Source organism: Pelecanus crispus, chromosome 19 (genome assembly GCF_030463565.1).
Source record: "Pelecanus crispus isolate bPelCri1 chromosome 19, bPelCri1.pri, whole genome shotgun sequence".
NCBI classification, from domain to species: Eukaryota; Metazoa; Chordata; class Aves; order Pelecaniformes; family Pelecanidae; genus Pelecanus; species Pelecanus crispus.
Window position 1 is genome coordinate 107,602 of NC_134661.1, and position 9,776 is coordinate 117,377.

The 9,776-nt window shown below is 53.4% G+C and overlaps 1 pseudogene; it reads right to left on the minus strand.

Annotated features, from left to right (window-relative positions):
* Nucleotides 1–8,594: 8,594 nt before the first annotated feature.
* On the minus strand, nt 8,595–9,553 carry LOC142595368 (olfactory receptor 14C36-like; annotated as a pseudogene).
* Between the last annotated feature and the right edge of the window lie 223 nt (nt 9,554–9,776).

The following is a 9,776-nucleotide window of genomic DNA, read 5'->3' on the forward strand; positions in this document are numbered from 1 at the left end:
AGGCTCAATCTCACTCTCACTCCCGGCACACAACACCTCCCAAAGTGCAAACGTCCAAGCATTTTCTGCCGCATGCTACATCTAAGGGCTTAGAGCTGTTGCTGGCCCTCACCTTCCCTTGACACCGCTTTCACAGCCAAACGCACTCTGCCCATCTGCCTTTGCCTCAACTCCCACCACTCCCAACACACATTCTCACTCTTGGCACAAACCACCTCCCAAAGGGCAAACACCCAAGCGATATCTGACGCATGCTATACCTAAGGGATTAGAGCTGTTGCTGGACCTCACCTTCCCTTCACAACGCTTTCACAGCCAAACACACTCTCGCCATCCGCCTTTGCCTTGCCTCCCAGCACTCCCAAAACACATTCTCAAGTTCAATCTCACTCTCACTCCTAGCACAGACCACCTCCCAAAGTGCAAACGTTCAAGCCATTTCTCCCATACGATAGGCATAAGCGATTAGAGCTGTTGCTGGTCCTCACCTTCCCTTGACAGCGCTTTCACAGCCAAACACACTCTGGCCATCTACCCTGGCTTTGCCTCCCAGCACTCCCAACACACATTCGCAGGCTCACGCTCACTCTCACTGTCGGCACAGACCACCTCCCAAAGAGCAAATGTCCAAGCCTTTTCTCCCATACGATATGCCTAAGGGCTTAGAGCTCTTGCTGGTCTTCACCTTCCCTTGACACCGCTTTCACAGCCAAACACACTCTGGCCATCTGCCTTTGCCTTGCCTCCCACCACTCCCAACACACTCTCACTCCCGGCACAGACCACATCCCAAAGTGCCAACACCCAAGCGATATCTGACGCATGCTATACATAAGGGCTTAGAGCTGTTGCTGGTCCTCACCTTCCCTTGACACCGCTTTCACAGCCAAACGCACTCTCGCCATCTGCCTTTGCCTTGCCTCCCAGCACTCCCAAAACACATTCTCAAGTTCAATCTCACTCTCACTCCTAGCACAGACCACCTCCCAAAGTGCAAACGGCCAAGCCATTTCTGACACACGCTACATCTAAGGGCTTAGAGCTGTTGCTGGTCCTCACCTTCCCTTGACACCGCTTTCACAGACAAGCACACTCTGGCCATCTACCCTGGCTTTGCCTCCCAGCACTCCCAACACACATACTCAGGTTCAGTCTCACTCTCACTCCTAGCACAGACCACCTCCCAAAGTGCAAGCCTCCAAGCCATTTCTCCCATATGATAGGCCTAAGGGATTAGAGCTGTTGCTGGTCCTTACCTTCCCTTGACACCGCTTTCACAGCCAAACACACTCTGGCCATGTACCCTGGCTTTGCCTCCCAGCACTCCCAACACACTTTCGCGGTCTCACTCTCACTCTCACTCCCGGCGCAGACCACCTCCCAAAGTGCAAACGTCCAAGCCATTTCTCCCATACGATAGGCCTAAGGCCTTAGAGCTTTTGCTGGTCCTCACCTTCCCTTGACACCGCTTTCACAGCCAAACACACTCTGGCCATCTGCCTTTGCCTTGCCTCCCACCACTCCCAACACACTCTCACTCCCGGCACAGACCACATCCCAAAGTGCCAACACCCAAGCGATATCTGACGCATACTATACCTAAGGGCTTAGAGCTGTTGCTGGTCCTCACCTTCCCTTGACACCGCTTTCACAGCCCAACGCACTCTGCCCATCTGCGCTGCCCTTGCCTCCCAGCACTCCCAACACACATACTCAGGTTCAGTCTCACTCTCACTCCCGGCATGACCACCTCCCAAAGTGCAAACGTCCAAGCCATTTCTCCCATACGATAGGCCTAAGGGATTAGAGCAGTTGCTGGACCTCACCTTCCCTTCACAGCGCTTTCACAGGCAAACACACTCTCGCCATCTGCCTTTGCCTTGCCTCCCAGCACTCCCAACACACATTCTCAAGTTCAATCTCACTCTCACTCCTAGCACAGACCACCTCCCAAAGTGCAAACGTTCAAGCCATTTCTCCCATACGATAGGCCTAAGGGATTAGAGCTCTTGATGGTCTACACCTTCCCTTGACACCGCTTTCACAGCCAAACACACTCTGGCCATCTGCCTTTGCCTTGCCTCCCACCACTCCCAACACACATTCTCAGGCGCACTTTCACTCCCGGCACAGGCCACATCCCAAACTGCCAACACCCAAGCGATTTCTGCCGCATGCTACCTCTAAGGGATTAGAGCTGTTGCTCGTCCTCACCTTCCCTTGACACTGCTTTCACAGCCAAACACACTCTGGCCATGTACCCTGGCTTTGCCTCCCAGCACTCCCAACACACATTCGCAGGCTCACTCTCACTCTCACTCCCGGCGCAGACCACCTCCCAAAGTGCAAACGTCCAAGCCATTTCTCCCATACGACAGGCCTAAGGGCTTAGAGCTCTTGCTGGTCCTCACCTTCCCTTCACACCGCTTTCACAGCCAAACACACTCTGGCCATCTGCCCTGGCCTTGCCTCCCAGCACTCCCAACACAATCTCACTCTCGGCACAGACCACATCCCAAAGTGCCAACACCCAAGCGATATCTGACGCATGCTATACCTAAGGGTTTAGAGCTGTTGCTGGTCCTCACCTTCCCTTGACACCGCTTTCACAGCCAAACGCACTCTGCCCATCTGCTTTTGCCTTGCCTCCCAGCACTCCCAACACACTAACTCAGGTTCAGTCTCACTCTCACTCCCGGCAGAAACCACCTCCAAAGTGCAAATGTCCAAGCCATTTTTCCCATACGATAGGCCTAAGGGAATAGAGCTGTTGCTGGACCTCACCTTCCCTTCACAGCGCTTTCACAGCCAAACACGCTCTGGCCATCTGCCTTTGCCTTGCCTCCCACCACTCCCAACACACATTCTCAAGTTCAATCTCACTCTCGCTCCTAGCACAGACCACCTCCCAAAGTGCAAATGTTCAAGCCATTTCTCCCATACGACAGGCCTAAGGGCTTAGAGCTCTTGCTGGTCTTCACCTTCCCTTGACACCGCTTTCACAGCCAAACACACTCTCGCCATCTGCCTTTGCCTTGCCTCCCACCACTCCCAACACACATTCTCAGGCTCAATCTCACTTTCACTCCCGGCACAGACCACATCCCAAAGTGCAAACCGCCAAGCCATTTCTGACACACGCTACATCTAAGGGCTTAGAGCTGTTGCTGGTCCTCACCTTCCCTTGACACCGCTTTCACAGCCAAACACGCTCTGGCCATCTGCCCTGGCCTTGCCTCCCAGCACTCCCAAAACACACTCACTCCTGCCACAGACCACCTCCCAAACTGCAAACGTCCAAGTGATATCTGACGCACGCTATATCTAAGGGCTTAGAGCTGTTGCTGGTCCTCACCTTCCCTTGACACCGCTTTCACAGCCAAACTCACTCTGGCCATCTGCGCTGGCCTTGCCTCCCAGCACTCCCAACACACATTCTCAGGCTCAATCTCACTCCCGGCACAGACCACATCCCAAAGTGCCAACACCCAAGCGATTTCTGCCGCATGCTACCTCCAAGGGATTAGAGTTGTTGCTCGTCCTCACCTTCCCTTGACACTGCTTTCACAGCCAAACACACTCTGCCCATCTGGCTTTGCCTTGCCTCCCACCACTCCCAACACACATTCTCACTCTCGGCACAAACCACCTCCCAAAGGGCAAACACCCAAGCGATTTCTGACACACACTATATCTAAGGGCTTAGAGATGTTGCTGGTCCTCACCTTCCCTTGACACTTTTTCACAGCCAAACACACTCTGGCCATCTACCCTGGCTTTGCCTCCCAGCACTCCCAACACACATTCGCAGGCTCACTCTCACTCTCACTCCCGGCGCAGACCACCTCAGAAAGTGCAAACGGCCAAGCCATTTCTCCCATACGATACGCCTAAGGGCTTAGAGCTCTTGCTGGTTCTCACCTTCCCTTGACACCGCTTTCACAGACAAACACACTCTGGCCATCTGCCTTTGCCTTGCCTCCCACCACTCCCAACACACTTTCACTCTCCGCACAGACCAACTCCCAAAGTGCAAACACCCAAGCGATTTCTGACGCACGCTATATCTAAGCGCTTAGAGCTGTTGCTGGTCCTCACCTTCCCTTGACATTGCTTTCACAGCCAAACACTCTCTGCCCATCTACCCTGCCTTTGCTTCCCAGCACTCCCAACACACAGTCTCAGTTCAATCTCACTCTCACTCTCGGCACAAACCACCTCCCAAAGTGCAAACGTCCAATGCCATTTCTCCCATACGATAGGCCTAAGGGCTTAGAGCTGTTGCTCGTCCTCACCTTCCCTTGACACCGCTTTCACAGACACCGCTTTCACTCTGGCCATCTGCTTTTGCCTTGCCTCTCAGCACTCTCAAAACACATTCTCAGGCGCACTTTCACTCCCGGCACAGACCACATCCCAAACTGCCAACACCCAAGCGATTTCTGCCGCATGCTACCTCTAAGGGATTAGAGCTGTTGCTCGTCCTCACCTTCCCTTGACACCGCTTTCACAGCCAAACACAATCTGGCCATCTGCCTTTGCCTTGCCTCCCACCACTCCCAACACACATTCTCACTGTCGGCACAAACCACCTCCCAAAGTGCAAACACCCAAGCGATTTCTGACAGACGCTACTCCTAAGGGCTTAGAGATGTTGCTGGTCCTCACCTTCCCTTGACACTGCTTTCACAGCCAAACACATTCTGGCCATGTACCTGGCTTTGCCTCCAGGCACTCCCAACACACATTCGCAGGCTCACTCTCACTCTCACTCCCGGCGCAGACCACCTCCCAAAGTGCAAACCTCCAAGCCATTTCTCCCATACGACATGCCTAAGGGCTTAGAGCTGTTGCTGGTCCTCACCTTCCCTTGACACCGCTTTCACAGCCAAACACACTCTGCCCATCTGCCCTGGCCTTGCCTCCCACCACTCCCAACACACATTCGCAGTCTCACGCTCACTCTCACTGTCGGCACAGATCACCTCCCAAAGAGCAAATGTCCAAGCCATTTCTCCCATACGATAGGCCTAAGGGCTTAGAGCTCTTGCTGGTCTTCACCTTCCCTTGACACCGCTTTCACAGCCAAACACACTCTGGCCATCTGCCTTTGCCTTGCCTCCCAGCACTCCCAACACACATACTCAGGTTCAGTCTCACTCTCACTCCCGGCAGAAACCACCTCCAAAGTGCAAACGTCCAAGCCATTTCTCCCATACGATAGGCCTAAGGGATTAGAGCTGTTGCTGGACCTCACCTTCCCTTCACAGCGCTTTCACAGCCAAACACGCTCTGGCCATCTGCCTTTGCCTTGCCTCCCACCACTCCCAACACATATTCTCAAGTTCAATCTCACTCTCACTCCTAGCACAGACCACCTCCCAAAGTGCAAACGTTCAAGCCATTTCTCCCATACGACAGGCCTAAGGGCTTAGAGCTCTTGCTGGTCCTCACCTTCCCTTGACAGCGCTTTCACAGCCAAACACACTCTGGCCATCTACCCTGGCTTTGCCTCCCAGCACTCCCAACACACATTCGCAGGCTCACTCTCACTTTCACTCCCGGCGCAGACCACCTCCCAAAGTGCAAACGGCCAAGCCATTTCTCCCATACGACAGGCCTAAGGGCTTAGAGCTCTTGCTGGTCCTCACCTTCCCTTCACACCGCTTTCACAGCCATAAGCACTCTGGCCATCTACCCTGGATTTGCCTCCCAGCACTCCCAACACACATACTCAGGTTCAGTCTCACTCTCACTCCCAGCGCAGACCACCTCCCAAAGTGCAAACGGCCAAGCCATTTCTCCCATACGACAGGCCTAAGGGCTTAGAGCTCTTGCTGGTCTTCACCTTCCCTTGACACCGCTTTCACAGCCAAACACACTCTGGCCATCTGCTTTTGCCTTGCCTCCCACCACTCCCAACACACATTCTCAGGCTCAATCTCACTTTCACTCCCGGCACAGACCACCTCCCAAAGTGCAAACGGCCAAGCCATTTCTGACACACGCTACATCTAAGGGCTTAGAGCTGTTGCTGGTCCTCACCTTCCCTTGACACCGCTTTCACAGCCAAACACACTCTGCCCATCTACCCTGGCTTTGCCTCCCAGCACTCCCAACACACATACTCAGGTTCAGTATCACTCTCACTCCCGGCAGAAACCACCTCACAAAGTGCAAACCTCCAAGCCATTTCGCCCATACGATAAGCCTAAGGGCTTAGCGCGCTTGTTGGTCCTCACCTTCCCTTGACACCGCTTTCACAGCCAAATACAATCTGGCCATCTGCCTTTGCCTTGCCTCCCACCACTCCCAACACACATTCTCACTCTCGGCACAGACCATGTCCCAAAGTGCCAACACCCAAGCGATTTCTGCCGCATGCTACCTCTAAGGGATTAGAGCTGTTGCTGGTCCTCACCTTCCCTTGACACCGCTTTCACAGCCAAACACACTCTGCCCATTTGCCCTGGCCTTGCCTCCCAGCACTCCCAACACACTTTCGTGGTCTCACGCTCACTCTCACTCCTAGCACAGACCACCTCCCAAAGTGCAAATATCCAAGCCATTTCTCCCATACGATAGGCCTTAGGGCTTAGAGCTTTTGCTGGTCCTCACCTTCCCTTGACACCGCTTTCACAGCCAAACACACTCTGGCCATCTGCCTTTGCCTTGCCTCCCACCACTCCCAACACACTCTCACTCCCGGCACAGACCACATCCCAAAGTGCCAACACCCAAGCGATATCTGACGCATGCTATACCTAAGGGCTTAGAGCTGTTGCTGGTCCTCACCTTCCCTTGACACCGCTTTCACAGTCCAACGCACTCTGCCCATCTGGTTTTGCCTTGCCTCCCAGCACTCCCAACACACATACTCAGGTTCAGTCTCACTCTCACTCCCGGCAGAAACCACCTCCCAAAGTGCAAACGTCCAAGCCATTTCTCCCATACGATAGGCCTAAGGGATTAGAGCAGTTGCTGGACCTCACCTTCCCTTCACAGCGCTTTCACAGCCAAACACACTCTCGCCATCTGCCTTTGCCTTGCCTCCCAGCACTCCCAACACACATTCTCAAGTTCAATCTCACTCTCACTCCTAGCACAGACCACCTCCCAAAGTGCAAACGTTCAAGCCATTTCTCCCATACGATAGGCCTAAGGGATTAGAGCTCTTGCTGGTCTTCACCTTCCCTTGACACCGCTTTCACAGACAAACACACTCTGGCCATCTGCCTTTGCCTTGCCTCCCACCACTCCCAACACACATTCTCACTCTCGGCACAAACCACCTCCCAAAGTGCAAACACCCAAGCGATTTCTGACACACGCTACATCTAAGGGCTTAGAGATGTTGCTGGTCCTCACCTTCCCTTGACACTGCTTTCACAGCCAAACACACTCTGGCCATGTACCCTGGCTTTGCCTCCCAGCACTCCCAACACACATTCGCAGGCTCACTCTCACTCTCACTCCCGGCGCAGACCACCTCCCAAAGTGCAAACGTCCAAGCCATTTCTCCCATATGACAGGCCTAAGGCCTTAGAGCTGTTGCTGGTCCTCACCTTCCCTTGACACCGCTTTCACAGCCAAACACACTCTGGCCATCTGCCTTTGCCTTGCCTCCCACCACTCCCAACACACTCTCACTCCCGGCACAGACCACATCCCAAAGTGAAAATACCCAAGCGATATCTGACGCATGCTATACCTAAGGGCTTAGAGCTGTTGCTGGTCCTCACCTTCCCTTGACACCGCTTTCACAGCCAAACACACTCTGCCCATCTGCCTTTGCCTTGCCTCCCAGCACTCCCAACACACATTCTCAGGCTCAATCTCACTCTCACTCCCGGCATGACCACCTCCCAAAGTACAAACGTCCAAGCCATTTCTCCCATAAGATAGGTCCAAGGGCTTAGAGATGTTGCTGGTCCTCACCTTCCCTTGACACCGCTTTGACAGACAAACACGCTCTGGCCATCTACCCTGGCTTTGCCTCCCAGCACTACCAACACACATTCTCAGCTCAATCTTACTGTCACTTTCGGCACAAATCACCTCCCAAATTTCAAACGTCCAATGCCATTTCTCCCATATGATAGGCCTAAGGGCTTAGAGCTGTTGCTGGTCCTCACCTTCCCTTGACACCGTTTTCACAGCCAAACACACTCTGGCCATCTGCCCTGCCCTTGCCTCCCAGCACTCCCAACACACTGTCACCCCGCGACAGCAACGCAAGGCCTGACAGCAAGGCAAGGGATCAGAACGAGAGTGTGCAAGTGGGAATAGAAGAGACCTGTAAGACCAAGGGCTGGTGCTCCCTGGCAGTGCTGCCATGCCAGCACTCTTTTCCCCTCCACCCCCTGCAGCTCCAAAAAGCTCTTGGAGGAGGGATCTTAAGAGAAAAAAATTGACTGAAGGGCGGTTTATTGTGTTTAAACACAGAGAGAGATCAGGGCTCCACATTTACACAGCTACTCAGTCAAAAAATCAAAGCAAAGAGTGAATTCGAAAGGTGATGAGAACATTATTACAAGTAAAAATACAACACAAACAACAAAAAATACAGACTACAGGTGTCGTAATTTGATGAGTTACATTGTAACTGCTACACAGAATTTTATTGCTCTAGAAAAACACCCATTTATCAGCTTCCCCACTGCATCCTTGAGCTCCTGGTTCCTCATGCTGTAGAGGAGGGGGTTCACTGCTGGAGGCACCACCGAGTACAGAACTGCCAGCACCAGGTCCAGGGATGGGGAGGAGATGGAGGGGGGCTTCAGGTAGGCAAACATGGCAGTGCTGAGAAAGAGGGAGACCACAGCCACGTGAGGAAGGCACGTGGAGAAGGCTTTGTGGCGTCCCTGCTCAGAGGGGATCCTCAGCACATCCCTGAAGATCTGCACATAGGACAGCACCATGAAAACAAAACAACCCAGAAAAAGAAAACACTAATCACAATAAGGCCAACTTCCCTGAGGTAGGCCTCTGAGCAGGAGAGCTTGAGGATGTGTGGGATTTCACAGAAGAACTGGCCCACAGCATCGCCGTGGCACAGGGGTAGGGAAAATGTGTTGCCCGTGTGCAGCAAAGCATAGAGAAAGCCAGTGCCCCAGGCAGCTGCTGCCATGTGGACACAAGCTCTGCTGCCCAGCAGGGTCCCATAGTGCAGGGGTTTGCAGATGGCAACGTAGCGGTCATAGGCCATGATGGTGAGAAGACAATACTCTGCTGAAATGAAAAAGACAGACAGAAAGAGTTGGGCAGCACATCCCAAGTAGGAGATGGCCCTGGAGTCCCACAGGGAATTGGCCATGGCTTTGGGGACAGTGGTGGAGATGGATCCCAGGTCGAGAAGGGAGAGGTTGAGGAGGAAGAAGTACATGGGGGTGTGAAGGCGGTGGTCACAGGCTATGGCGGTGATGATGATGCCATTGGCCAGGAAGGCAGCCAGGTAGATGCCCAGGAAGAGCCAGAAGTGCAGGAACTGCAGCTCCCGCCTGTCTGTGAATGCCAGGAGGAGGAACTCAGTGATGCAGCTGTGGTTAGACATTTGGTTCCTGTAAGAACGGAGCACTGTCAAAAAGAAAAAAAAAGCCAAATTAGGGGCTGCTTCTCTGAGCAAACTCAAAGCCATTTGTCCTAGGCACTCTGCTGCTAGACACACACACACTTTTACTTTTCTAGGAGACCTTTCTTCCTCTCCATGGCTGGAGCTCTGGTTTTTGCTGGATGAGTGTGTTTTGAGGAGCAGGGCCTCTGCCAGCTGACTGCCA